Source organism: Amblyomma maculatum, chromosome 2, assembly GCF_055883805.1.
Source record: "Amblyomma maculatum isolate TAMU_Amacu chromosome 2, ASM5588380v1, whole genome shotgun sequence".
NCBI lineage: Eukaryota > Metazoa > Arthropoda > Arachnida > Ixodida > Ixodidae > Amblyomma > Amblyomma maculatum.
The window spans coordinates 187,227,876-187,235,268 of NC_139345.1; the positions used below are offsets into that span (position 1 = coordinate 187,227,876).

Below are 7,393 nucleotides of genomic sequence, written 5' to 3' on the forward strand. Positions count from 1 at the left end.
GAAGATAGTTGGACATTTCTTGCATCAAAGAGCAAGGGTTTTCATTGTGTTTTGATGATATCAAAGTATAGTGTGGATGCATAACCGGCATCGACAGCGCAGGCAGGCGAAAGTCGCAATGCACTCTGGGTAATGCGCCATTTTGAAGCAATAACAAGCAGAGAAGAAAAGCAGCGCGCGCAGCTGGCCAGTGTGCTTACCTTCTAGCCATGGTTTATTGCGCAGTTGTAGGCTGCAAAAGTCGCACCTACACTAAAGCCGAGAAGGAAAAGGCAAAGCAGGAAGGCAACAACCTAATCGACTTTCGATTCTTTAAGATCCCGAAGGTGCGCGTTCATGAATGCGGCAAGACAAAGCAGCTGTCGGAACGGCGGCGGTGTGAGTGGATTGCTCGCCTCAACAGGAGGGGTTTCGCCGAATATCCGGACAAGTACAGAGTGTGTTCCCGACACTTTTTATCAGGTATGCAGTTTACGCACCTGGGTTGTGCGCTCCTGACAGTGTGAAAGTTGTTTTCGCATCGAGGATGCAAGCCTTGCTTTCGGCAGAGCGTTGGTCTAGCGGAATGACCGATTTCACTAGGCCACTATTTAACGAACGGTGCATGCGAAGAAACGTATGTTCTATAATCTGTACGTTTCAGGCGATCCATCAACTCTATTTGACGACTGCAATCCTGAGTGGGCCCCATCGAAGCATTTGGGGTATGATGCCAAAACTAACACCAGAGAACGGTACAATCGTCGAAAGGCACGTTTGCGAAGTCAGCTTTTCAGCGTTGGTAAGTGCCAAGCCACTACACCTTCCACTATTTATTCTGATTGTTTTACGAAGTCGGTAAATCACTACCCTGTACCATGTTTCTTTGCAGCAGTCACCAGTGCCGCTCCCATTGTACCAACAGCAGCGACCAGTCCTGCTCCCTCTGCAGCTACCTGTGCTTCTCTCTGCGCAAACACAAGTCCTGCTCCCTCTGCAGAAACCAGTCCTACTTCCTCTCCATCAGTCAGTTGTACTCTTCCCATTGAAGAACCTGCAACTTGTTCACCAGATCAGGAACTGAACGCGAACGTTCGTACGTAAACTCTTGAGGTTAACCTGGCTCTGATAAGTGCAAAAAAAAAAATAGTCTTGTTTCCTGTGATGTGGTGACGTGTGTTTAGCAGGTATTTAATATTTTATTTATTTCTTACCTGTTTGTGTTTGCTACATGGCATGTTAGAAAAAAAGCCTCCCATCACTTCCCTTATTTGTTTTGTTGTTCTCTTCTGTAAATAGATGCTGCCTGCCAGACGGACATGTCGAAAGAGGGCATCAACAAACTTGAGGAGACCGTGGCACAACTCCAGTTGCAGCTGGGCGCATGCCAAGACGCTGTTAAATCAGCAAGGTTCACTGAAGAAAGCCTACAGGAAAATGATGCAAAAGTTGCTTTTTATACAGGGCTTCCGACATATTTCATGTTAATTTCAGTGTTCTGACTGTTAAATGATCATATTTCGCATTCGGCTAAACATTCCCTCACACAATTTCAAGAAATGATTCTTTTTTTTGACGAGACTGAGGCTGGGCTGTCAACTTCAGGACCTTGCCTACCGTTTTAACATTTCACAGCCAACAGCGTCACGCATCTTTGAAAGATGGTTGATTGTGTTTTTCAACCGCATTGGTCCATTGGTGGCCAGACAAAGAGCAGATCATGAAGACAATGCCGGTGGCCTTTGTCGACAGCTTTGGTGTAAAGGTCCGAGTGATTTTGGACTGCTTTGAAATTAGCATTGATAGGCCGAGCTCCTACCTTCCTCGTGCAGAGACGTGGTCTCATTATAAGCACCGCAACACCGTCAAATTTTTGTTGGGAATTAGTCCGCAAGGGGCAGTCACTTTTCTTTCAGATGCATATGGAGGCCGTGCCAGTGATAAGTCAATAACAGAAGAATGTGGTGTCCTGAATCTTTTACAGTACGGTGACATTGTGCTGGCTGATAGGGGATTTTTAATAGCAGAAAGTGTAGGCATGTGCCATGCAACACTTGTTGCACCTGCTTTTACTAAAGGGAAAAGGCAACTTAGCAGTGGTGATGTTGAGCGGACAAGGGAGATCGCCAACGTAAGGATACATGTTGAGCGGGTCATAGGCATGGTCAGAAATAAATACACTATCCTCAAAGGCCGTTTGCCCATTGAGCTCCTAAACTGTGATGAGCACGGCAAGTCTCAGATTGATAAGATAGCACGCGTTTGTTGTGCACTCACAAACCTCTGCAATTCTGTTGTGCCATTTGACTAAGGAGAAGTTAACTATTGAAGAAGTCAAGGGGAGGCCAGCATGAATGCTTGAGGCTGTAACTGGGTACTACTCAGGAACCAAGCTGCTTTTCCCTGTCAAAGGACCCCATTTCAGCCAACGGCATTGGCTGATTCTCATGAGGCTGCTGGCGTGACAATGGAGTGGCAAATGAAAGGGGATAGTCCCCGCCCTGGATTTTCAGGGATAGTCCTCTCCTTGCATTGTCACGTTAACAGGGTCATGACAGTCGGCCAACAACATTGGCTGAAAGGGAGTGGATGTTTGATGGGGAAATGCCGCTTTGTTCTTGAGTTGTAACAGACTATATTGGTTTATTAACTGAAACATAAAGGAACAAAGGCACTGAGGAAACAGCAGACACATATTACTATGTACAGGCACACCAACTGAAGCAGCTAATGATGCAAAGCACAAAACAACACAACATAACTGCATAAAAAGCACATGCAGTTGACTGTTCCAAGACAGATGTGTACTATTGTTCACTGTAACTTAGTCCAATTCAGTGTCTCTGGACATGAATGTTTATTGGGGAAAGGAAATGGCATAGTATCTGTCGCACATTGCACAGCACAGATGTTTCGCCTCCATAGAAATGCGGCCGCCGTGGTTGGGTTCGGGCATTGCTAACGGTCACTCTGGTCGTAAGGAATGTGCGGGGCAGTGGCCAAACAGCTCGGCTTGTTTTGCCAGAGATCCTTCTGGAGCTGATTGTCACCAGCATAGCATGTACGAGGCAGGAGTGACGCATGTGTATGTAAGGAATTTTTGAATTGCAATAAAGTGAGATCAACCATGCAGCCCACATCTTGCAACCATCAACTGAGTTCACAATTATCACAGAATGCTTATCACAAATGTTCATGACGGAAGCCAACAGCCACCGAAACCAAGGAGCACAAGGGGATGTTTTCTATTTTTGATTTGCGTGCTTTTTAATTCGGGGAGTGGTAGTTGATTAGAAAGCAGGAAAAAAAAACCACATCCTGCCAGTGGGATTTGAACCCACGGTGGAACCCAACCTCTCAGGTTCGAATCCCACCGGTGGAATGTGGCTTTTCTTTATTCTGCTTTCTAATCAATTACCATTCCCCGAATTAGAAAACAAGTATATCAAAAACAGAAAACATCCCCTTGTGCTCCTTGGTTTCGGTGGCTGTTGGCTTCCGTCATGTATGTCATACCAAACCCCTCTTTTCCCTTCCCTTGTCTGCTCAGTCACAAATGTTTTTATGTGCATATGACTAGCATTCTTGCTTAAGCTTGCACGGATGCCTTCTTGCACGAACTACAAAACCACTTGGCACTTTTTGGAGCTCTGCTTAGGCCTACACATTTGAAATGAAACCATGTTGTGGTACAGTTGGGACCATCACACACAATCATTTTCCCTTCCTCGGGTCCTTCACATATACAATACTTCACGACAGTGCTGTCTGCACAACTTGTGGCCTTTGTTACAGGTGACACTGTAACAGATTGGCTAGCAGTTGGCAGCTGGATGCCGTTTGCATGGCTTGTAGTTATTGACATGCACTGCCCAGCTTCTTGCAGTACATTCATGTTTGATGCTCCCACATTTTTGTTGGAAGTTGGAGGCTGATTTTCTTTCTTTCTGCTGAACCAGCGGCCAACAAGCTCAGGCATGAGAACTTTGCGGAAAAATATCTCGGCAACTTGGATAAAAGGTTCCAAGAACTTCATGTCTAGCCTTACTCTCTCAACATTCATTTCATTCTGGTTCCATAGAACAAAGTCACAGTATTCTCTTTCCCAGACAAACAGCTGCAACTGCACTTGGTGGTAGTACCGGTGTCTGGTCTTCAGCTGAAGTGTACTGTCACATTCAAATACGCAGCTGTTGCAATCGGAGAGCAGGTCGCATAACCGTCCGTCTTTTACTGTCCATGGACATTTAACTTCTACTAGTCCTTTGCCACAACACTCACATTCTACCAGCATATCAGGTGTCGCACCCAGAAAGATGTGCTGCTGCGAGATTAAAAATCCAGCTTCCTGAAACTGTGATCCTATGTGAAGATCAGCTGCTCGTTGTTTATACTTTTTCAGTGCATTAGGCTCATTCTGCCTACCATACCTTATGGCAGGTGACGTAGCCTTGTTGTCATGTGGATAGCAGATACGCTTAACCAGGCTCAATGATGGGGCATCAACTTTGGTATGACAGACATCATACAGGGTTGAAGCTGTCACCCTTCCTGCTCTGTATGAAAACCACTGAGTGGTCATATGCTGCCTCCTCGTCCTTGACTCGATGCTGCAAACTGCTTCCTCACTTATTTCAAGCTTGTCATATATCTCATGACATTCCTTCAAAAGCTCATTATGGCTTAGCTTCTGAGCCGATTGGCTGAACAGTAGTCGAAGATCGGCCCCTTTGCAGCGTCTCACTGCTGGCACATACATGTCGCTGAAGGCTGGATCTGTGCTTGCCACAGCTGGCCGGTGACCTGAAGCGACGAGGGCGGTGAAAAAGCTCGTCCACTCGTCTCCTGTGGGCGCTGATGGCAGGGCAGAGGCGTTAGGCGCACAACTCGTACTGGCGCCGGCACCCAAGCGTCGTTTTTTCATCGCCGATGACGCAAAATCCATAGCAGCAATCGGCCTCACCTCCACTTTTCTGATATGTGTCGGCAGCCAGGCGTTAATGCCGTCCGTGCATGAGCGCTCCTGCCGCACGCGCACGCCGTACTCGACGTAAAAGAGCAGTGCCGCCACATGGGAGCACGCCTCGCCGTTCCCGGCCATACAAGTGCGTCGCCGTCTTTCTTGCAGAGAATCCACGCCTCAACGGGTGGCTTGTTGAGGCTCTGCGAATGGTTGACCTGGACAGAAAATACAGTATTACACTCTGCTAAAAGAACAAAACACCTCAACGTGCCTTTGTCTTGACAATCACGGAGTCAGAAGAAACTTCCTTCACGCATGGCTCGCGCACCCAACCGCTAGTCACAAAATTGTGGCCTTCTAATGCTTTCCGTGCCTTTAGTTGCTGGTGGGTGATAAAGCTGGTCCTCAAGACAAGGAACTCGTTGATGTCTGCTGCGTCAACTCGCGGCCACAGGTTCAAGTCTGTAACGCAGTCGCTCTCGCAGAGTTGAAACGGGTCCCCACCACAAAGGGCGACTTTTTGATCGTAGCGCGCCCGATCCTCCACGCATAGCGTTGCTGCATAATGCACATTATCATGCGCCATTTCACTGAGAAAAAAAAAAGTCAGTTCTTAAGATGCAGTGGCGCAAGCAGGTGACACTACACATCTCCGCTCGAACGGCTAAGCTTGCTTCGTGTGTACTCCGCCGTCTGCTGGCTATTGCTTCAAAATGGCGCACTGTGCCCGTCAGCTCAACGCGATAACAATAGCGCGGCACCGTCGCGGATGTTGCGCGACGCCGCCGTTCTCACTGCTGGGGGCGCCACTGAAAGAGGGTCAGGGAGCAGACAGCGGGGGCAGTACCGCGTCGTTGCTATTTGCCACAAGCGGAACGTTTGCAATTAAATCTGTGTTACACCTTTCTATTCTACTTGAAAGGCGGATTTATCCACGAGTAACAGCCATTTAACGCATTTTGTTCCCGAGACGTGAAAATTTCAACATTGCATGCAATTTGCGCACTGCACATAACACTACAAGATTCATCAACAGTGTTCTGCTTTTTCTGCAGTTGCAGCTCGAATAAATGAAGATTAATAATACACACATATAAAACAAAATTCAGCAGCACAGGTACCAGCGTTTATTTACAGGTTTAAAAAAAAAGCTGCTGAGAAAGCTAGAAATAATAAATGATTCAAATTGCACTCATCTAAAACAAAACTGAGGAGCATGCATAGCAGTATTTATTGACAGGTTTCAAGTCAAAAACAGCTGCTCTACAGTTTCATGCATTTCCGCGAAAGAGGCTTCTGGCTGAATGGCTTGTACAAGTCATGTTTGTCCGTTATTGTACTTGCATAGTTGATTAGCAGTGGCCTGATGAACCTGGTGGTCATGAGTTCAGCCAAAGTTTCACGGTGCCCTCTGTCATTTACAGGACACTTCAGGAGGCGTGATTTGCAGATAGCTGGCACTGCTGCCCCTGTCAGGGTCTTCAGTGGCTTTTGAAGTTGTGGTTTCACTTTCAAAGCTGCTTCCACAAACAGTCGCAGTGTTTCTAAAATGTATAGCAGCTGATCTGAGGGATAAAGTAGTCCCCCTCTGTCCTGCAGCCGAGTAAACTGCTGAAGTGGCTGATTAGTGGGCGGCTTCGTAGTGAGCGCACAACACTTATCACAATCTATATGCTCACTTACAATGCGAGCTATGTAGCCGCCTATATAAACTGTTGCAGACAACTGCAAGGTGGGGACAGCTGCAGGGACACTCTGCACATTTAAACGCCTTAATACGTGCACAGCTGACGCTGGCAGCTCGTCAGTGCTCTCAGATGCCTTTGGCATTGCAGCCGTAAGTGCTTTGCTGTGCTCTTCATCTTCACGACGTAGCACATTGCTGTATTCTGAGGCAGCTGCGATACCAGTCTTCAAGATTTTTTGTAATCCTGACAGTACTGAGCGCACATCCAGTTGGTCATTGCAGCCCAGTGACCGCCTCAAAGTTCCAAATAAAGACTCAATAGGGTCGCTGCTGAATTTCCTAGTGAGAACAAAGAAGAACTGCTCCTCAACTAATAAGTAGCGAATGCAGCAGCAGTCGAGTATGTTGTCAGCAGGAGAGCTTCATATGTCTCAGTTGTTAGAAAGCCGCGTGCATAAGTGGCACTTTTCTTTAATTTATCCATGTACAGTGGAAATGTCACCTCGAGCCATTCAAGCCTCTCATCGTTTGCATCATCGAAGTGCCTGACATCAGGGCACCTTTTCTCAATATGTTGCTGCTTGTTGCTCGTGTCATGCAGCAGAAACCAACGATAGACATTTTTCATGAACACTACCGTTGGTCCAGCATAACCAAACGATGGATGGCAACTGTGTCCTGCTTGTTCTTTTAAAAACTCGAGGGCAGATGTAACGTCAGGTGAAAGCACCTCCACGGCTCGCCTCACGTTCATTTTCTCAATG

General features: G+C 47.0%; 2 pseudogenes across 1 annotated transcript; one reads left to right on the forward strand and one right to left on the reverse strand.

The window, feature by feature from the left end:
* Positions 1-525: 525 nt before the first annotated feature.
* LOC146200628 (uncharacterized) lies at positions 526-3,235 on the forward strand (annotated as a pseudogene). The gene is made up of 3 exons (XR_014705265.1): positions 526-781; positions 872-1,075; positions 1,279-3,235. The product of XR_014705265.1 is annotated as an uncharacterized LOC146200628 (transcript).
* Positions 3,236-3,429: 194 nt separating this feature from the next.
* On the reverse strand, positions 3,430-5,528 carry LOC146200629 (uncharacterized; annotated as a pseudogene).
* Between the last annotated feature and the right edge of the window lie 1,865 nt (positions 5,529-7,393).